The 23,513-nt window shown below is 35.8% G+C and overlaps 1 protein-coding gene across 1 annotated transcript in view; it reads right to left on the bottom strand.

The window, feature by feature from the left end:
- Positions 1–23,513, bottom strand: part of tshz2 (teashirt zinc finger homeobox 2) — a 194,135-nt gene that overhangs the window by 131,950 nt on the left and 38,672 nt on the right. Inside the window, exons 4-5 of the mRNA XM_089124729.1 lie at positions 11,341–11,417; positions 7,935–8,054 (exon numbers count right to left, since the gene is read on the bottom strand). The gene's annotated coding sequence lies outside the window, so the exon portion shown is untranslated. The remainder of the gene's footprint in view (positions 1–7,934; positions 8,055–11,340; positions 11,418–23,513) is intronic.

Genomic DNA, 23,513 nt, shown 5'->3' with positions numbered 1-23,513 from the left:
TAGATAGATAGATAGATAGATAGATAGATAGATAGATAGATAGATAGAGACAGACAAACAGACAGACAGGATGGATAGATAGATAGATAGATAGATAGATAGATAGATAGATAGATAGATAGATAGATAGATAGATAGATAGATAGATAGATAGATAGATAGATAGATAGATAGATAGATAGATAGATAGATTGATTGACTGAGAGACATACTGATAGATAGATAGATAGATAGATAGATAGATAGATAGATAGATAGATAGATAGATTGACTGAGAGACATACTGATAGATAGATAGATAGATAGATAGATAGATAGATAGATAGATAGATAGATAGATAGATAGATAGATAGATAGATAGATAGATAGATAGATAGATAGATAGATAGATAGATAGATAGATAGAGACAGACAAACAGACAGACAGGATGGATAGATAGATAGATAGATAGATAGATAGATAGATAGATAGATAGATAGATAGATAGATAGATAGATAGATAGATAGATAGATAGATAGATAGATAGATAGAGACAGACAAACAGACAGACAGGATGGATAGATAGATAGATAGATAGATAGATAGATAGATAGATAGATAGATAGATAGATAGATAGATAGATAGATAGATAGATAGATAGATGGATAGATTGATTGACTGAGAGACATACTGATAGATAGATAGATAGATAGATAGATAGATAGATAGATAGATAGATAGATAGATAGATAGATAGATAGATAGATAGATAGATAGATAGATAGATAGATAGATAGATAGATAGATAGAGACAGACAAACAGACAGACAGGATGGATAGATAGATAGATAGATAGATAGATAGATAGATAGATAGATAGATAGATAGATAGATAGATAGATAGATAGATAGATAGATAGATAGATAGATAGATAGATAGATAGATAGATAGATAGATTGATTGACTGAGAGACATACTGATAGATAGATAGATAGATAGATAGATAGATAGATAGATAGATAGATAGATAGATAGATAGATAGATAGATTGACTGAGAGACATACTGATAGATAGATAGATAGATAGATAGATAGATAGATAGATAGATAGATAGATAGATAGATAGATAGATAGATAGATAGATAGATAGATAGATAGATAGATAGATAGATAGATAGATAGATAGATAGATAGATAGATAGATAGATAGATAGATAGATCATGGATGGATAAAAGAAACAAATAATAAAAGAATATTTCTCAAAAAATTTCATATAAAAATATATATATTTCTCAATTTCTCAAATTCTCATTATACAAATTCAAACAAAAAGATCTTGATCTCTGTGGGTTAAGGGATTTTTATCCGTAAATTTCATTGAAACAATAAGCTCTACAAATAACCGATGTGATTTAAAACACATTTGATTATTAAATTACCATTGAAATAAATTCAATCATTCCCTCATTAATAACTTATTCCAAATGGCCCGAGTAATTATGCCTTCGGTCCCAAATATTAATTCTCCGTATTCTTAAGATCTTTAAGAAACGAAATTGAACATTTCTAATAATCTGTGAGCCGAAATCAGTCACAGCGCCAGCGGAGAAGAGCATGTTTGTACATTCAGAAGAGCCGAAGCCAAACAACACCAGCTTGAACAACACAGTGTTCCTTGATACTAGTTTTACAGCCCTCGCGTACAATGTCAATATGAGCTTGCGGCTCACGGGTGAGTGTTGTGGGCAAAGCGTCTGCTCAGATCCATTGTCACTCTCCCCCTGAAATGAAAATAACAGTTATGAACGAGCTTCTGTCGACTGCCATTGTTCCATCAAGTGTTTTTATTGCTGTCATTATAGTTTAACATCGCACTGTTAATTCTGTTAATTAAAAAGCTGATTGCTTTTGCCAGTCTGTGATCTCCATTTGGTGAGTCCATATGGTAGAAGATTACTTGTTGTAAATTTCAATGAAGTCGTATCAGAGCTGGGATACATATAATCAAGCAGTACAAGTCCTGAAATTAAGCCTATAAAACCTCAATTATATATTCCTTTGCATTCATTTTGTATACCTCCATTTCACCGAAAATCTAACTGTTGTGCTAGAATGGCAATTTAGGGAGGACGTGAAGCTTGATGATATTTCGTGTACCTGAGATGCTGAAAATGCACATTCATGTTAACGCATATAAAAAATTATGTCATATCCAGGTGTGCGGTATAAGTTAACAAGGTAAATACACAAGTCAAATGAGAATGTCTAATGGCATCCTGTAATATGCCATGATATATAATACAGGACCTTGTATTGTATAAAAAGTAGCCATTGTAGCCAATGTAAAGTCAATGGATGCATTGGACAATTTGGTATTTCTTTCCCTCTTTCCCAAATTTCTAAAAAAGGAAGATTTGGCACTATAGTACAACAAATTGAAAAGCAAAGTAAGTGTATTTGGTGCTGTATCAATGGCTATGTTTACATACAGACAAATCCGTTAGTGATCAGATAGATGGCTCAGTCGGATTGAAAGGCCTTCATTTGAACAAATAGTAAATGTCACGTCTTATGAATTGGTCAGTGGAGGAGACTGAATATTTTTCTTTTTGACATTCGACAGCTTTCTTTTAAATACTATATGACATCAAGGCATAAATGCAGCAAGTGTTCAGTGTAATGCACAAGTCAATGAATATGTACTTTTAGAAATGACGAAAATATGCATAAACATACCTAATGTATTTAAGCTACTTCTTTAAAAAAAAAAATCTTTTCCTACCCATGAGAATGTGAGTATTGTTTTTTTGGCAATAGTTCTCATAATTATTAATATACAATGCACAAAATGCAGACAAGATTGTAGTGAACATGCTTTTTTAAATGTCAGTTACAAATAAATACACTAGAAATAATGAATGAATTATGACATTGTGGTGGCGTTTGTGTGCATTTAAATTGCAAATATGATCCTAATACATGACTTAAACACTGTATCAGTTAAGTCATGATAAGAGAACCAGAGAAAGCCATTACATTTTGATAAAAGATTAAGAAAAACCTTTTTTAAATGTACACATGTTAAAAAATACTCATTTTCACTTCAAAATTAATCATCAAATACATCATCAATCCTTCTTCCAAAACATATTTTTGTCTTATCAGAGTCACTATGTTATGAGCGTTTATATTTTAAAACCCGTCGGGATGGTTTTCACAAGAAATTGTGTTTATAAAATTGAATTTCACCACAATGAAATGGCCCATAATACTTTATTTATTTTGTCTGTCTCGTCAAATCCGAAAATACAGAAAAGTTCCTGTCAGAGACTGTTGACATAGTACATCATCCTGCTGGAAGTAGCCATCAGAGGATAGGTACATGGTTGCCATCATAGACAAACACTAGACCTCACCTTGGATACGGCAGTTCATTGGAACGAATGCGTCAATAGAGCCGCCATCTTGAAACAGGGGAGCCCCTCCACTTTAATGCATCAGCGTCAATGTAGTAGACACAGGTCTAACGCAAATAAAATCATCACAAATCATCATGAATGCGATTTTTCTTGTTTTTTGGTTTGTTCCAACGGTCAGACATGTATTTATCATTGATTCCAGAAAGAAAATTAAAAACATTTTTTTTTTAAAAATTTTGTTAAACATTCTTCCTAGTTCAGATTTCATCCGTGAACTTCATACGCTGCACAAAAGTCCGCCACCATCAATGAATTTGAAGTAAAGGCAGCGATAGCAGCGTTACCTAGCTACTTCCTATGACAAGACCCCTGTTCCAAGATGGCGGCGGTTTTGACGCATGCTTAGAACCCCCAGGTGTCTAGTGTATATGTCTATGGGTTGCCATAAAGTCAAGTCAAGTCAAGTCAAATATATTTATATAGTGCTTTTCACAATACAGATTGTATCAAAGCTGCTTCACAGTATCAATCAAGACAACATCACAGTGTTTCATGAAAAAAGACAATCAAGATTGGTAGAGCTGATCAATGGTATGATGGGTCATTTAATTTGAATATCCCCAACTGAGCAAGCCAAAGGCAACAGTGGCAAGGAACCAAATAAAGGGTTGGACATGCTCAGAAACAATGCTCAGGTAGGCCGTGGCATTTAAAACGATGCCCAATTGGCACTAAGGGGCCTCAAGTGTGCCAAGAAAACATCCCCAACACCATTACACCACCACCACCAGCCTGCACAGTGGGAACAAGGCATGATGGATCCATGTTCTCATTCTGATTACGCCAAATTCTGAATGTCTCAACAGAAATCGAGACTCATCAGACCAGGCAACATTTTTCCAGGCTTCAACTGTCCAATTTTGGTGAGCTCTTGCAAATTGTAGCCTCTTATTTGTCGTGGAGATGAGTGGTACCCGGTGAGGTCTTCTGCATAATTGCATTGTGAAACCAAACCAAAACTTTCTGAAAGTATAAAATGTATGAAAACGTGAACTTTGGTTCGGACCTTGGTGCGGACTTTCAGATGCGAAAACGCCCTTACTGATCACACGAAATGGCCAAAGCATCTCAGCAAGACTAACAACACTGCTACAAAAAACAAGACCACCATATGAAATCCACCCGTCAGCAAAACAAGAAGCCCCTTTTGCCACAAAGCATACTCGTAAATCAGAATGACACAAAGGCTGATAGTCTCTGATAGGCTGCTTTTATTGGTGCCCAGTGGCTCTATAGGAGCTTGTCTGACCGCTCACATATGCTACCTGCATCTCGTAAGAAACCCATAAACTGATGGCACACAAACTTGGGAGGGATCTCTTCCCAATGATTGGCCCAGAGTGATCCTCAATTAATTGTGTTAGGAATGTGTTTTCAGGAAGCCAGATGCAGTGAAGATACCACACGAGGTCCCAAAGCGGGCCGCCGTGAGTGTTAACATTGACGCGGTCGGATAACGAAGAACGGCTGCTACATGAGATGCAAGGTGACTTATCAGGTACGTTTAGGATGGACAGAAAGAGTGCACGTCCACCTGGAAAACTCGATGACAGACGGTCTCTTATTTAAAACACATGCATGTGTGTGCATGTCAGACTTATGCAAAATTTATCACCTCACACTTCCCATGAGGCTGTCTTTGCGGAAACATTCCTGATGGGAACTAGGTCTAACCTGAAAAAAGCTCCCCTTCTCATGTCAGAGGAGCTCATTGTGTTCTGACGGTGATGAGCGAGAGGGAACCAGGTTTGTTATGCAAGTCTGGGCTACAGTTTCATCTAAAGCGGACATTTCCTGGCCACAGGCACTTTACAAACTATTTATGAGAAGTTTGTGAGTGACACTGACCTTTTCATGACAATGAGTGTGAGTGTATATGGGTTAATGACGTTAAGCCTCATTCTTTTTGTCCAAAAGCCTTAATAACAATAAAAAACAAAGATATGACATCCAAAGTATGTAAGGTAGTACAACTTGATCTCTTTTAATGAATCAAGAAGGTTTTAATTATATTTTATAAAGGTATTTTAAAGGTTTTGAAGTGTCAAAAGGTCATTTCATTTCATACAGCCATTTCATTTGTCATTTAAATATCTTAAAATGTAATAAATGCACAGTAAAAAAAAAATATTTTCAAGATTTGTTATCACAACATTTTTTATTTTGTCAAATCACCTTAAATAATTTATTTAGTTGAGATAACTTATTATTTTGAGTTTCTGATGATTCAATTAATCTCCTTCATTGTATTAACTCACTTTTTCCAGTTCAATCAACTTAAAATTTTAAGGCAACCTGGTTACTTACGGTACTTTTTTAAGTTAAACCAACAATGTATATATTTTTTATTCTGCCATGATTTTATAACATTATCAACATAGTGCAAAATGGTCTTAGAATTATGTGTGGAAGTCATTGCTTTGTTATGAGAAAGAATTCATTTGGTGTAACCAATATAAAGGCACCATTTTTTAAGTCATGCGGTCAATGTCATGTGACATCATTTAGACACCTGCAAAGGAAGCAAAGCAAGTAACTAACTATTTGAAAAATTCATGCTTTCATTTGCTTATACACATGTCCCGAAATATCAGGTCATTCGGAACAACCGCTATAAAACATGTAAATTGTTGTAATATTTTAAAAACTTGTACTAAATATCAAATTTAGTTTGATTGACTTTTGGTAGCTATCTAGCCAGCTAACTATCTAGCTAGCTAGCTAGATATCAGCCTGTTAGCATTGTTTGAAAAGTTGGTGGTATTACCAAAAGTGTAAATTGGTAATACTGTATATGTGATGGTGAATCTCACAAAGAAATGTGTCATTGGTGTCATATTTTACCTGAAAATCAATATATATAAATGAAGATATTTATACACATACACACATGCGTACATAAAAATATATATATACACACACACAGTGTGACATATAATATATTATACATTTAATTCCCCCTTTTGGTTAATATTAGCATTTAAAAAAAACAATGCCATTCTATATTTTAAATTACTTCACTTTTTTTTAAATAATGTATTTTAAAAAATAATCATTTTCTAAATTTTATTCTGCAATACATTTATAAAATAAAACAACAACAACAAAAAACTTTATAAACAAAGAAAAATAAGGCAATTAATAAAATTGCATTAAATACAATACAAAAAAACCTACCAGACTGTACTTTCGACTGTACAATTTGTTTGAAATTATAATTTTTCAAAAATGATAGGCCATATTTACTAAACTGGGAAAATTAGAATTAGCGCTGATTAGAGTGGAAAGTTCTTCGCGTGCGTCATCCACTGACGACGAATAACACAGACGCTGCTGGATAATTTCCATAATGACCAACGCAATCTACCAAAAGCAGCGCAAATTAGCATTTGGTTTAAGACGTGCTTTTTTGGCGGGTTAATAATGGCACAAATACACCTTAATAAATCACTGCCGCAAAAAAAAAAAAAATATTTGTTTAATAATTTCACCGCGCGTCTTTAGTAAATCCCGACAGTAGTTTTTAATGGCAAAAGAGGGTTTGCGCTGGTGCAAGCTGTTGAATTAATTATTATATGTGTGCTAAATGTCACAATGCAAAACAATGACAACTGCTTGTCACGATTCTTTTTTTTTTCACTAAGCAAAAATCATAAAACTCATATAAAGAATTTATTTTCTTTAAAACAGGCATAATTGATCATTTCCCACCCGTTCTCTAACACCTGGGCCCAATACATACTATTCACAGTTGAATGCAAATGCAAGTACATATTTTCTTTCCAGTGAAATTCTCGCATGACTGAGCAACAGTTGAGTGAGTCAAACAGGCTGTTTTTTACTACTGTACCTTTAAGACTTTAAAGACCTCAGTTATGATTTGCTAACTGTTTGCATGTGAAATCAGTATTAACACTTGTTTTCCATGATTTGTTTCCTTTAAATGACAACTTTAAACATATGGCATGCATAGAAAATTAATTTACCAGCCAATTAACTGACTAAGCATCTGCAGACTCTGGTCATGTGACAGCGTTGACAAGGATTCGATGACAGCTTTATGTGGGAAATTTGCAGGGGCCGCACTGCGTGCTCAACATCTTTGAGAATAATTCGCAAAAGCGAAAAATCTCACTCCCAGAATCCCAAGCAAAGACTTTCAGCTATTCTCACTTGCCCGTGGCTATGACAGCTTGCAAAACCAGCCTTCTTATATCTCTCTGATGACCAACAGCGGAGGCGTTCTGATCTCGAACCCTGACCCGCCGGACCTCAAAGCTCTGGACCACCACACCTCCCGTCTGCACCAGCAGAACGCTGTCACAACTGACATCATCATGTCGAGTATTGCGCAGCTATGAAGGCGTGTTTGACCCAGGAGAGTGAAGACTGACCTACTTTGGGGCGATTCCACTCGTTTCCGCAGGCAGGGACAGCAAACTAAGGTTTGAAGGACACACTAGACCTACCTGCTCTCTCATGCTTCAGCTCAATGTCTGCTTCTTGGGGATTTGTTATCTTGGAAGACTTTAAAAGTAGACCTAATAAAGCAGTGATTCTTGAGCCATGGGACGAATCTGACAGCAAACCTGGAAACAGAAAAAGTTTTAGGGTTATCAACTGAAGGGGAAAAAAAGCATTCATTTAATTGTATGGTGATTAGTTAAAGGGATAGTTCACTTTGAAATTAATTTTTGGTATGTTTTAGTTTACCTCAAGGGCATCCAAGATGTAAGTGTCGTTGTTTCCGCTGTAGTTTCAATGTTGATGTTTTTAGGTCAAACCGTTTTTGTCTGTCAGTCATATAATGGAGGTCTATGGTCACCACCTCAAAGAGCATGCACAGAGAAGTCCAAATTAAACATGATTTAATGACTCGTAAATGTAAGTACACATTGATGGCCTAAGAAACGAAACGAGCGGTTTGTGTGAGAAAACGAACAGTATTTATATCGTTTTTACCTCTTGTAGCGCGGGCGTTCTGTGGCTGTGGTAACGAGGTAAAACCGATATAAATACAGTTCATTTTCTCACACAAACCGCTCGTTTCGTGTCTTAGGCCATCTTACATTCACGAGTCATTAAATCATGTTTAATTTGGACTTCTCTGTGCATGCTCTTTGAGGTGGTGACCATAGACCTCCATTATATGACTGACAGACAAGAACGGTTTGACCTAAAAGCATAAAAATTGAAACTACTGCGGAAACAAAGACACTTACATCTTGGATGCCCTTGAGGTAAGCTAAAACATAGCAAAAATTAATTTCAAAGTGAACTATCCTTTTAATCAAATGTATTGCCATAATATCAATATTTGCTGAGAAAAGACCCCAAATGGAGATATTTCAATGATATTACTGGGTTAGATGAGTAAATCATTGCATAGATGTTAGAAGTCTATATAAATATGGTCTCATATAAATGTATATATATATGCACACACACACATTTTCAATCAATAATCTATAATGTAATTTTAATTGTAATTTAAAGAGAAGTCAAAAGGCAGGTAAGATTGTGGGCCGTTTCATCCCATAGTACTCAGTGATCAAGAATTCATTGAGTATGTATGACTAAGCACAGACAGAACAGGATTTTTCCATCTTAAGCAACTGGTTATTCATGCAGAGTAACAGATTATCAGTGGTGTGCGACTGACAAACTTTCCCAATGATGTCAGCAGTCTCTGACAGTTAAAGGAATAGTTGACCCTAAAATTCAATTGTCACCCGCATTTTTGTATTTGAAGAGTTCAGATGCAAAAGCCTCTAAATGCCATTTGAAATTTTCTTCTTTAATGATGATTTTTTATCAAGCTTGTATATTTAAGTTCAGTAATTTCACTTAAATAACAATTAATAGGTAATTATCATTGCCATTTAAGTGAAATCACTGAACTTAAATATACAAGCTTGATAAAAATGATCATTCTAGAAGAAAATTTCAACTGGCACTTAGAGGCTTTTGCATCTGAACTCTTCATTTCTTTCCTCAATGAAGTACTTCTTATGAGATCATCAGAAAAGCACCATTAAAGTATTTAACCGCCACTTCAGTGTATATCACAAAATCAACTTAATGTGAATCTGAAGACTAAAATGGCCTTGTAACACCTGTTTCAATGTAATGGGAATAAGTAAAACCTTACTCTTTCTTATTTTCAGAACCACTATGATGTGTCTCATTGTTATGGTTTTTCTAATAGCTTAAGGGAGAACAATAAAGCGTCTGAATCGGAGAACTAAACGCATTGCACAGTCTCCCGCTTCATAACTCTTGTCTTCACAGGTCTTTGAATGCTTTGACAACGCTGGACTGTCTGTGCCAGACGATGTTCTCACGGCAAAGGAATGCCAGCGACTACAGAATAAAGAAAGAGGCACTGCTCTTTCTGACATACAGTATCTCTCATGTCTCCTCCTATGGGTTTGACATCCATCAATCCTGTCTGAAATTTAGTTCCTTGGAGTGAGAATGGCAGACAACTGATGTTTCACTGCACAAAAAGGCGAGACATTGCACAGTGAATCACAGAATAATAGCACCATCTGTGTACCACGTTAGAAAGGCACAAAACGTTTCACATTGTTAATATTTTTTTTGTCGTAGTTTCCATTAAAAATTATCTTAAAGTAAGTTGAGCATCATAAAAACAAACAACTAAATTCTTGAGAAGCAAAATAAATCCTGTTGTTTTAGATGTTTTACTGATTGGCTAAAAAATATATATTGTTTTATATAAACTTTACAATAAGGTTTAGTTTGTTAACTATTTTAGTCAACATGAACTAAGAAAGAACAATACCTCTACATCATTTATTAATCTTAGTTAAAGTTAATTTCAGCTTTTACTGATACATTACTAAAAGTTGTGTTTGTTAACATTAATTAATGCACTGTGAACTAACATTAACAAAGATTAACAAATACTTTAACAAACGTATTGCTCATTGTTAGTTTATGTTAGTTAATACTTTAATTTTAACAAATGAGACCTTATTGTAAAATGTTAGCTTTTTTAAAAAGAAAAAAAAAGAAAAAATATTATATTTTATGATATGAAGACTTTTTCCCACTTTTTCTTTTAAATCTTTATTTTTTTTAAGCATTTTTTTTTTACAGGAAAACAAGAACAAAATAATGATTAACGCAATTATTTTTAAGAACGATTAAGACTGACGTGACGTCAAAGGTAAAATGATTTGTAATTTTGTAAATGTAAAAGTTGTGAGAAACAGACAGTCTCCTATGAGACACCACTTTGACATGAACGGGTGGATTCGAGATGCTTCTCTGATTGTGGGTGTGTCGCAGTCATCATCAAGTATTAACTTAATTACTTACATGAGCGATCAAATCATCACTTAATGAATTATGAGATTTTTTGAGACATGTTTACGGCTCTAGTGTTCCAGAAACGGACAGACAGGAAACTTGAAAAACCAGCGGATTTATAAAGGATCATTTTATGACGAATACAACTTAAGCTCTAAATTATCACAGAATCTGGTATTCTGTCGTTTACAAATGAAATCATTTGGACTCGTCTCTTGGTTTATAAACAGTGACAGAAAACAAGTTCACAGTAAGGCACTTACAATGGAAGAAGGGTATCGGAAGTTTTAGAAGCAGAAATGTAATTTTGTTTAGTAAAAAAAAAAAAGTTATTCGATCTGTATGTCCATTTGAGATGGGACTACTTTTCTAGGCGGATGAACTTCTATATATGCAGCACCCACAGAGTTCCAGAAATTGCAGTTTTGTTCCATGCAAACCCATTTAAGGTTGACCTGCAAACCATAAGGCTTTTTTGAGGTTTAAAGGAACAGTGCTACCAAAATTTTGTCAATAATTCTGTCATTATTTACTCACCCGTTCTCTGACTTGTTGCCTCGCTGCCCTATCAGGCGATGAAATTGCAGGCAGTGTTTGTGCATCGGTTTAATGATCTAAAACAAAATAGAAAGACAAAATTTATTGCTAGAAATTACATCAAAAGTAGAAAAAGCTGTTAAAAAAATGCACAATTAAACACAAAAAGGGGGCTTTCGACCGGGTAGTTCTAGGAACTAGCCACCAGGGTGGTTGCCCCGAGAACATTGTCCTGGTTGCGTTTGCACCGCCAGTAGGAACTCTGAAGTGACGCAAGCCGTGACTTTTTGTTGCGACTTTTATTTATTTTTATTTTTTTTGAGCACACAGCACTCGCATTCTCGTGTTCATTAGTTTATGGTCTGTCCAACAGTCCTGTCTAATACATTATTTGAAAAAAGAACTGTTATACATAGAAAGTGGACACTATATGAAAAGGTATTAGTGCTAGTGCTAGTTGAGCAGAAATACATAATCATGTTTCGCTTGGGCCCCTCAAAGTAAAGTTGGATTTTCTCCTCAGCGTAAAGGTTGAAAGGTCATCTTTCACTGCTTTCCATGTTCGTAGAGTTAGTTTTTGGAGTAAATATTTAGGCTATTATAATGTGTGTGCGTTTATTTTTAAATGGCGGGTGCTAGTAGTTCCTATAGTGCTGGTTTAGACCCTACTCTGAAATAGGAGCTAATTTAGTTCCTCCAAAAAGAGTTCTTAGAACTAAAATAATTCCTAGTTCCAAAATCCTGGATCTTCCGCCAATCGTTCAAGGAACTATGAAAAGGTTCCTCTGGTGCGAAACCAAAAGTTTCAGAAGCCATTTTTATATTTTCGCTCAACTGTCATGGAATAGAACACACAGGATTGTGGGATCTCAGTAGACAGGATGTGACATGAGCATTGGATTCGGATGTGGCTTGTTACCGTATCCTCCCATTTTTCAGCTATTTTGGAGCACAATACGTTTTGATTTTGAAGCAATATGATAGTTGAGATTAGAGCCAGACCGATATATCGGCCGATATTAGGGATTTTCCAAACTATCGGTTTCGGCAGTTATAATGGCCGATAAATGAATATTTCAAAAATAAAATAAAAACGGACGAAACACATCAATCATCTCTCCTTGGCATGTTATATTGAAAATGTATGTTTTACAATTTGCAGTATTTAAAAAGTGCAGGTAAAGGGATAAGCAAGCTGACATTGTAATTATAAGGTAGCTTATAAGGTAATGTAGGGACTAATTATTATTTTATTTATCAGAACTTTTCTGTTGTGACAATAAAAGAAACAAATTTATTTTTAAAATGCTTTATCATACTATGTTAGTTAAAACTCATAAATAACTACAAATAACTGTTAGGGAAATCCGTTAATGTTTTGTTGCGCGTTTCTGAAAAAAATAAAATAAAATAAAATAAAATATCGGCCGATATATCGGAATATCGGATTTTAAAACCCAAAAATATTTGTATCGGTCTTCAAAATCCTTTATCGGTCGGGCTCTAGTTGAGATTAAAGAAAAGCCCTCTAAAAATCTTCCCCTCCGCCAAAATCCCATTTGCACATCATACCAGGTTTGACGTACCAAGCGCATGTTGACCGTTTCCTCACACAAAGCTTGTTGTGACTTGGAAATTAAGTCATATGCACTACTTTTATGATGTTTTTTGGATCCCCAATCGTTTATTGTGAAAAAAATAGAAATATCCTGTTAGACATGACAGTATAATGCAATCATTTAAGACATTTCTCTGTATATAGAACCTTTTTTGCATAAAGGTATACAGTATATACTGTATATATATGTGTGTGTGTGTGTGTGTGTGTGTGTGTTTCTAAATGTGTAGGCAACTATAATCTCTGATGATTCCCTCCTACAACGCACTGAATACTCCTTTACATAAACGCATCACTTGCAAATGCTTGTTCCGGCCCCATCGTCTATAAAACCCTTACAATTTGATGCAATTTCACTTTTTAATTAAGCCGTACCGTGTCATAAATCACGAATCAAGATAATTAACAAAATAACAGAGGCTGATAATGTACAGGCTCGCCTTAAATCTCCAAAGGTCCCGTCGCTGGGCAGTAATAAAGAGCAAATAATGGTGTGGCTGCTTGATATTTTGGTGCTGGAAGTACTGGGAAAATAACACCTTTAACAGCACTGCGGTCTTAATTTGTAGAGGCCGCCTTGCGCTGCTCTTCTCGGGAGGCAGGTCATTTATCATTTAGGCGGCCGTTATTTTTAATGAGTCTGTTATCATTCATTTTAGGGCATCCCACCTTTCCTTGACATGGATAGTATTTCTTTTTATATAGGACACAGGATTTATGCCTCCCTCTCTCTGCATTTTGCTCGTCAGCCACAGCCGCTCTTTCTTTCTTCCTTTCTTTCTTTCTTTTGCTAACTCTCTCTCACTCCAGACACTTTTCTCCTCTCTCTCTCTCTCTCTCTCTCTCTCTCTGGACAGGAAGACATCTTTCTTGTCTTCCTGATGGCTCTTTTGGGGCCTAGAGCTGAAAATCAAAAGCCAGATTTGATTCATCATAATTTTAAAGGTGAAGTGTGTTATGGTATTGTGTTAAACAAGTTCTCCTGTCCTAGTTTAATGTGTAGTCAACTATAAGCAAGACATTTGTATGTTGATTCCCCTAAAACACAGAGGCATAATCATCCTGTATAAGCATCCCAACACAGACTCAACCAATAGCGTGAGATTGGGGGAGGGACAATCTGTTTAACGAACCAATGCATATGAGGGAGGGGTGTGTCCTGGAAACCTGTTTGAAAATAATCATTATTTTACAAATATTTTGGTAACCAATGTGCAAAACATTGGAGCCAAATTATTTTCATGACATTTAATTGCAATTATTCTTGAAAAGGACAAATATACAACATAACCAGTCTGATTCATGAAAGATTCAGAATAACTTTATTCTCTCTCCCTCTAAAATAAAGTTATATCTAATGCAATTTAGCATTTCAAGTCAAATTATCCTGTTTTTAGAATGTTTAAAAATGTATTACTGCAAAAATACAAAATTTGCAGTATATTATTTGCAGTGTCGTTGAAGTAACCCATTCAGAAAAAAGATAAAAATAACAATTAATTAAATAAATCTAAATAAAAAAACATATGTATAAATAAATATATATGTATATATATATATATATATAAACCTTGCTTCAATCCATTTAGGGGTGTGGTTCTGGTCGAGACAATCTCCTGAACTCCAAACTGAATGTCAGAATGGGAAAGAAAGGTGATTTAAGCAATTTTGAGCGTGGCATGGTTGTTGGTGCCAGACGGGCCGGTCTGAGTATTTCACAATCTGCTCAGTTTCTGGGATTTTCACACACAACCATTTCTAGGGTTTACAAAGAATGGTGTGAAAAGGGAAAAACATCCAGTATGCGGCAGTCCTGAGGGTGAAAATGCCTTGTTGATGCTAGAGGTCAGAGGTGAATGGGCCGACTGATTCAAGCTGATAGAAGAGCAACTTTGACTGAAATAACCACTCGTTACAACCGAGGTATGCAGCAAAGCATTTGTGAAGCCACAACACACACAACCTTGAGGCGGATGGGCTACAACAGCAGAAGACCCCACCGGGTACCACTCATCTCCACTACAAATAGGAAAAAGAGGCGACAATTTGCAAGAGCTCACCAAAATTGGACAGTTGAAGACTGGAAAAATGTTGCCTGGTCTGATGAGTCTCGATTTCTGTTGAGACATTCAGAATTTGGCGTAAACAGAATGAGAGCATGGATCCATCATGCCTTGTTACCACTGTGCAGCTGGTGGTGGTGGTGTAATGGTGTGGGGATGTTTTCTTGGCACACTTTAGGCCCCTCAGTGCCAATTGGGCATCGTTTAAATGCTACAGCCTACCTGAGCATTGTTTCTGACCATGTCCAACCCTTTATGGCCACTATGACCCCATCCTATGATGGCTACTTCCAGCAGGATAATTTACCATGTCACAAAGCTCGAATCATTTCAAATTGGTTTCTTGAACACGACAATGAGTTGACTGTACTAAAATGGCCCCCACAGTCACCAGATCTCAACCCAATAGAGCATCTTTGGGATGTGGTGGAACGGGAGCTTCGTGCCCTGGATGTGCATCCTTCCTTGTTGAATCAATGCCACGTACAATTAAAGCAGTTCTGAAGGCGAAAGGGGGTCAAACACAGTATTAGTAATAGTATGGTGTTCCAAATAATCCTTTAGGTGAGTGTATATATATACTGCTTATACACACACAGACACATGGGTTTTTTTTCTTCAAAAGTACTACAATAATAAAATAAAACTGCTACTTTAAGTACTACAAGAATCATTAAAGGAATTTAATTGATAAGTGGAGGTTTTAAGTCCCTTACAATTACCATTTTTATTTCTCAAGGGCTCAAAAGGGCTACTCAAATGGAAACAACAGTCTGCGTGGAATATTTTTCCTGAATATGAAACTGCAACTATACCTCAGAGTTTGGCAGATGAATGTAGGCGAGTTGCAGCGGCACGTCTACAGGTGTGGTTATCTCAGGGCAGACTGGAGCTTCGCTAAACGCCATAACTCTTCCCTTGATGTAGCCTATCATTCAGCTCATGTCAAGCTGTGACAAGATATGACACGTTTTGACAGATTATGGTCGGCCCACACATCTGACTCTCAGCTCGTTAACCAGCGTTAACTACTAGTGCATGTGATGAAACTGATGCGAGGTTGATGTTTGTTGTTATTTTTTTCATTTTTGATGAACGTCTGAGCAAACACACTGCTTAATAGAGAAAATACACATCGTAAAGATATAGTTCACCAAAAAAACATGTGTTTGAAATGACCTAGGGATGAGTAAATATAAATAAAGACATCATTTTCATTTGTGGGTGAATTATTCCTTTAACATTTTGATTACTGTTTATTATTCATCCATTCCTGACATGTAAAATCACACTTGAAAAAAAGCCAAAAAAAACAAAAAAAAAAACGAGCCACTTTTACATTCCTCTCAACATCCAAGACAATTACGCAACGTCCTGTGACGACTGACCCTCAAGGTTTCTCTTGATATATGAGCCGTTCATTCTGTCTGCTTTCCTCTTCATTTTAACACGATGCCTCGGTGTAAATATTATGCTTTTAAAAAAAAAAAATATTCTGCTAAGGAAGCCAGCTCTTTCCCCGCATTCGCACCGCGGCTCAGACTAATAATGCGAGTTTATTGTTCAATGCGGTACGGAACGAGGATATGTCAACAGTCAAAAATGTGCACTGGAACAATGGAATGTCTGTTTAATGTGAGATGTGTGGGTGGTGCGTCAGGATTGTTCTCTTGATTTATGAGGTTCCTGTGCCTTATTTTTTTTACAGTAAGGCTTAGCGCAATATGTCCACAGAGCTGCATCCTGTTGGGAGCAGTGACCGACATGTGTTCCTGTGTTGGAATGGTGTGGCATTCGTCTCTGGCCAGAATCTCCATGGTGCTTATCACCGCCATATGGGATACTGGCACAGAAAGACGGTGCGGCAAACAGGCCTGCATCACACGACTGCGGGTGAACGCTTCTGCTTTAAGAAGTCCAATGCATCAAATGTGCTCGTGCAACTGTATACAGGTCTATTTATGTGGCGTAAGACTAATGGGTCATAGTTTGGAGGATTTGGGACTGAGCAGGATTGTTGGGGGGGGGGGGGGGGAAAGAACGAATTATGATTTAGCCTTATAGGAGGGAGAAAATGCTAATGAAAATGACAAACCTAATAATATTTAATATATGCTCGAGGAAATTTGTCCACCCTGTTACAGGACAATTTTACAATGCAATGTGTGGACATTTTAAGTTAATCAAGCCCATTACTTGATAGGAAAGTACAATATGCTCAAATATGCTTCAAAAAAAAAATAATAATAATTCACGTTGAGTATAAATTTACACAACAGGATGGACATGTTTTTTATGCTGTTAGAAAAGGTTTATGACTAATACTTTCTTTATTGGACGTATGTCACTTCTAGCAAGTCATGTTATTTTGGACATAAAATATTACGTTTTAAAGAGCAAGAAGCAGGAATTTAACAAAGATTAAAAATACGGTATAAACAGTAATATTGTGAAAAATAACAATTTAAAATAAAAACAATAAAAAAATGAATTAATTAGGGCTGTCAAATGATTAATCGCAATTAATCGCATCCAAAATAAAAGTTTGTGCTTACAAAATATATGTGGGTGTACTGTGTATAATTATTTTGTATATATATATATATATATATAAATACACACACATGAATAAATTATATATAAATCTATATACAGCATATACATGAAAATATTTATTTAATATATACAAGCATGTGTGTGTATTTATGTATATAAAATAATCATACACAGTGCACCCATATATTATGTAAACACAAACTTTTATTTTGACAGCCCTAAAATTAATACTTTAATTCAGTAAGCACACACCAAATTGGTCATGAGTAACAGTAAAAATATTTAAGATTTATATTTATAAAAGATTACTGTTTCAAACAAATACTGTTTGAATTTTCTATTTCAACATTGATGATAATAATAAGAACCACTATTAATAGTTGAGCACTAATAATAATTAATAATAATCAGAAGATTGGAGCTAAAAAATCAGCATTGATCACAGGAATAAATTACATTTCAAAATATGTTAAAATAGAAAACAGCTATTTTAAATTGTAATAATATTTTACAATATTACTGTTTTTGCTGCATTTTGAGCATTTAAAACTTTAAATCAGACCTTTCAATGGGTAGCAGTGAATCACATCGCAATTATAATGATAAAAAATGTCTCGCCAAATCAACACATTAAATTGATTCCTAAAAGAATCTAGTTGAGAAATCATGATCGATTACATGGGAATTTGTCTGTCAAGCGCTTCAAAAAGTTTTCATTATCCTTAGGTATGACTCAAACATTTAGTTGCATGAGAATAGATCAACATTTAATGCAAAATATGCAGTATTCTTTCATTGGGACATAAAACCCACCAAAGTGTAGGAATACGATGCACGCATGGGTATAATTGCACACAGCGTACTCCACAACACCATGTCGCACATGTATGCCAACACGCCCACACACGCTCACCCTGTGCCCGCAACTCCATCAACACACACCTCCGCACACCCTTGTACCCGGATAACCACGGCCAAGCCCACACACGGTTACTTGGCTTTGGTTTCGTGGCCAATAGAGAGAAAGAAGGTTTGCACTTCCAGCCTCGTTCAGAGAGAGGAAACGCGCCTGCCAAGCTTCGGAAATCCTTTGATGGCGCTAGAACTCGGGCGAATCTGTCCAAAGTGCCTGACGTGGGAGATTATTGTGGCGTCGTGCACTAGATAAACCCACAAAGATCATGTTTATGTTTAAAAACAGCCATATGTCACACTTTTGCAGCTGCCACCAAGGGTTGCGAGCCTCGCGCACGCCGTTACGGTCGAGATATCAAGCAGGATATGCATTACGAAAACACAGTCCCCAGACAGGCAGGCCTTTCATCTAAAGTTATTGCCACGCTGCCTGGGGTAATACATCACGAATTCTGTAAGGACAATGCTAAGAAGCGCAATCTGAGGACAAATGCATCATAGTTGCACAGTGAGCATTTTGTTACAAATAATGTTGTCATCAATTTTCATCTTTTGTTTAAACATATTAGTCTTTTGGACAAGATAGGTCATATTTCAGCGGTTTGATAAATTCTCCCTTCTTGCCTTTTCACAGAATGTGCACTTAATTAATTACACAACCTTTAATTGGACAGATTATTCCTAATGGTTGTGCGATGCTAAATGTACAAACTCAGAAGAGGCTCAGGAGTCATTATTTTAATGCCACATTTTCAGCTCGTTGCAATCGGTATATTTCAAATAATTAATCAGTTTCACATCGCGAGAAACATTTGGCCTAAAATAGACAAATTACGCTCACATTTGTGAATTTTTTTATCTCCAATACCATCCTGTAATAATATCACAGATGCAGTGCTTTATTAAGGGGCGAGAGAGTGTGTGTTTTTTTTCTTCGTCTAATTTTATGATATCTGCAGGCATTTGGGTGTTTAATTAGGGCGGTAATGTCCGGTGATGTACGTGATGGATTTTTACGGAAGCCGGCTTTAACTATCTGAGGCGATATCATAAATCACAACCTTGGCTGTAATGCTTGTGTGAGTTTGTTTAATTAGGATGTCCACTGAGAGATTCTGGGTGTTGCTTGGTTTGCATAAGGAATGCCAGTTATACAAACACAACAGAGATTTCACATTTCATTGTGCTCCGAGGATTGTCTATCCTGCTGAAAAAAATAAATAAATGAAAAACTAGTCATCACTGATATTAAGAGTGTGTTTGTGTGCATCTCTAGAACCTTTTTTTTTTTGTCTTTGATGGCTTAAATTATTCTCTGCGACTCTGCTACCCCTTGGAGAACCAAATATAATGTGTTCTTATAATGCGACCCACTCATGTTAATAAGCCAACAGATGCTATTTTCGAATAAAAATGTTTCCAATCAGGAAGCGGTCACGGCCCGAGTCGTTCATGGGACTAAAGGCGCATTTCGAGCAGCAAATGCCAACGGCCTCTCAAGTGCAAGCCAAGTAGGCCTACTGAATTTAAATTCAATATTTCACTCTACGTCTCGATTCCCTAACGTGATTCTGATCCGGTCATGAAAATGAACTTTTTCTGTACAGGAGAGGTGATACAAATCTAATAAATAAAATTGACAATTTACAACATAAGTGTACTATTAGTCTTTGTAAAGGGGACGTAACAACCACCTCACAATCAAGAGCAAACAACCCCTTTCACATTAACCATAACTCATAAATATGACAACAAACACAAATATCCAGCAGAAACGGAAACAAAAACGTGTCAGTTCAGAGTTTCCGGGTAAGACAAGTCAGACACACACAATTAGGGTTGGGTATCGTTTGAATTTGAACGATTCCTTGTTTCGATTCCGGTTCCTAACGATTCTTGATTCCGATTCTTTTAAGAGGCAGGGTCAAAAAAGTTGCTAACCAACGGTCTTTCTGAAGGAAATACTCCTTCTGTCACAAATACTCCTTTTGTCACAAATTTTGCATTTTGCCGCGATTTCGTTATTTTTAGAAAAGTGAAGCCACACTTTGGACCGCCGACGTAAGCTACTCATGTTCGACTCGCGCGGTTATGCCAACACTTCCGGTAGACGCTTCTTCATTGGTGGTGTTCAGCGGTTTCTTCTTCCGCTCGGCGGACTGTGAATATGGAAACTAGGAATCGAAATTTTAACTTTTGAACGATTCCGGGAAAAACGAAAAGTTAGTCCCAATTCCAATCGATACTCGATTCTCGATACCCAACCCTACACACAATAGACTAAAATCTAGATAGGCATGTCCAGTATTTTCTGTCAGCTGTGGTTTAGAATCAGAACATGTGAATCGATGTTCGATTCGTGAATGAATCACTCTATTGAGCCGACTCTTCACGAATCGTTCTTTCTCATTTCTCTCTCTAAGTTAAAGCTTTAAAATAATACTCAATGAACACAGAGAACAACAAAAGTGATTAAAAAGTGGATATTTACCTATAATCTATTGAGTCGAACCTGCATCTTATCGTTTTCCAGCGACGAAAAAGGTCTTTGGGTTCATTCTGCACGTGCTGTGTGTTTTGAACGTAAAACATTCAAAACACACACACATATCAAAACACTAACTGTACCTGATATTACCTTTGCTTGACATTACATGTACAATGGCATATTTGTAATACCTTGGATTACATAGATTCCATAGGATATGGGGGGTTTCTTCATCTGTGGGCACTTTTGGTCCTGTGAATAAAAAAAATGGAAAACTTTTTTTTTTTAACACTGGAACTAACTTAGTTTAATTAATTCGTCAACTATGCAGCATAGCCTAACTTTTTCACCACAGTCAGCATCATTTTCATTACAACTAACATTATATAGGGCTATAGTATTGTGTTTGATAACATTCTCAGAGTGATGGAAAGTATATGTTTAATAACTGGCCTGCTCCTGTCATGCTAAGGCTAATTTCCTAGCTAGCAGTTTATATGCACACAGTTAAATCATATTTTAACGTTTATATATATATATATATATATATATATATATATATATATATCATGCACAGTAAAAAAAAAGTTTAAAAGTGATATTTACCATAATTGTTTTCTTATCTTGACGCATCAGGTCTCATACTTCACCTTCTTGGTAACCAATTAAGCAAACATCATTGTTTTAGGTGGTAAAGTAAATACTTGATGCATCGAAAAAAAGTTTTCAAGACAGTTTTAATGTGAATTTTTTAAAAGTGAACAAAATTTTGATTTAAAAAAAATCTGTTAATTAACCGCTTAAAGGGACAGTTCACCTAAAAATAAAAATTCTGTCAGAATTTATTCACCGAAGTTGTTTTAAACCTGTACGAGTTAGAAGAAGATATTTTGAAGAATATTAGTAACCAAACAGTTGGACCCCATTGACTTCAATAGTATTTTTTTTTTCATAAGAAATATAATATTTTTAAAGATTAAAGCACTTTAAAAAAAAGAAAGTGTAAAAAAGTTCTAAAACAAACGTACTATACCAAAAAAAAAGATTTTTTTTATTAATGTATATTTTACAAAATAATTTTATTCTCAAAATGCAATAAAATCGTAGGTTTAACCAAGTTGTGTTCCAAATTTTAAGTTGATATCATAAAAAAAGAGGTTTTTATTATATATATTTAGGTGCTGTACCAAAACATATCCTCCAGGTGTTCACCCACATTCCATTTTGTAATGTTCTTCTATAACATTAATTAAATAAATTTCCGTCAGAATATCACCAAACAATCACCAAATATGGAAACACGGCAAATATCTCTCGTCTCAGACCTTCCCCGACGATGTTGTCAAAATTAGAACAAATTAGAACAAACAAATAAAACAGAGCCAACTCTTTTTGTTGACAGTTAAGGGGAAATGTCCTTATATTTTTTATTATACATGTTCTTTTATAATGTTTGTATGTAAATATGCAAATATGTAAACTTTAAGTTTATTTAGCTTTCATTTTTTATAAAATTACATGAATCGTAGTTTAAAAATTGATAATCGCACAGTAGACGGCAGCCATTGACTTCCATAGTAGGAAGAAAACAGGAAAATACTATGGAAGTCAATGGCTGCCGTCAACTGTCTGGTTGCCGACATTGTTCAAAATACCTTATTTTGTGTTTAACAGAAGAAAGAAACTCGTACAGGTTTGGAACAACATGAGGGTAAGTAGACTAATGACAAAATTACAATTTTTGGGTGAGCTATCCCTTTAGGTGCGAGTGACGCATTCTTTTGAAAGAAATTCTCAGTTTGGGTTGATCATGTTCTATATAGACCTCATATAGAGGCAGAATCAAATTGGGGGGCTATCAATGTTTAACATGCCCAGCTGGATGGAGACTGGTAAATGTGGTGCAGCGTGGTACCGGGGGCACGTAGGCCAGGTGACCACAGCAGGCACGCGTGTCAGTCCGTGCTCATTAACGTGACTGATAATGCCATCTATCAGCCATCTAATTGGCGATGAGGGTATTTTAACCAGGCCCACGTATCCATCACACAGCTGTGGACAAGATGATGGCACTTCATTACCAGAGTGCTAACCAGGTAAAAGTCACATCCATTTGTAATGAGTGCGGGGGCCGCTTTCACTCCTGTCCATTTTCATTATGTAAAGTTCAACGCATATGTATGTGTATTGTAATTATCTTGATGAATATGCAAGCTTACTTCACTTTGATTTTTCCACATAATGTCACAGGCAGCGAAGACGAGCAAGTGCCGTGGAACAAATAACTGTGGTGAGGTAAGCATGTTTCGAAATGATACATATGCGAGTTTCACTTTCACTTGATCGTGTTCTTATATTTGGTGTTTTTTTTTTAATTTGTGACAGTAGATAAAGAGAACAGGAAACAATTTACGATTGAAAAAAGTCAGCATAGATAACCAGATTATCTGGAGGCAAAGAGCACATTTCTCCATTTGAATGCAATTCAGCATATCAATATTTCATTATATGATAGTAGATGATTTCCAGTCTT

Source organism: Pimephales promelas, chromosome 20 (assembly GCF_988280905.1).
Source record: "Pimephales promelas chromosome 20, fPimPro1.hap1.1, whole genome shotgun sequence".
Classification (NCBI taxonomy): domain Eukaryota; kingdom Metazoa; phylum Chordata; class Actinopteri; order Cypriniformes; family Leuciscidae; genus Pimephales; species Pimephales promelas.
Note: the sequence above shows the minus strand (reverse complement) of the source record. Positions and strands in the feature narration are given on the sequence as shown.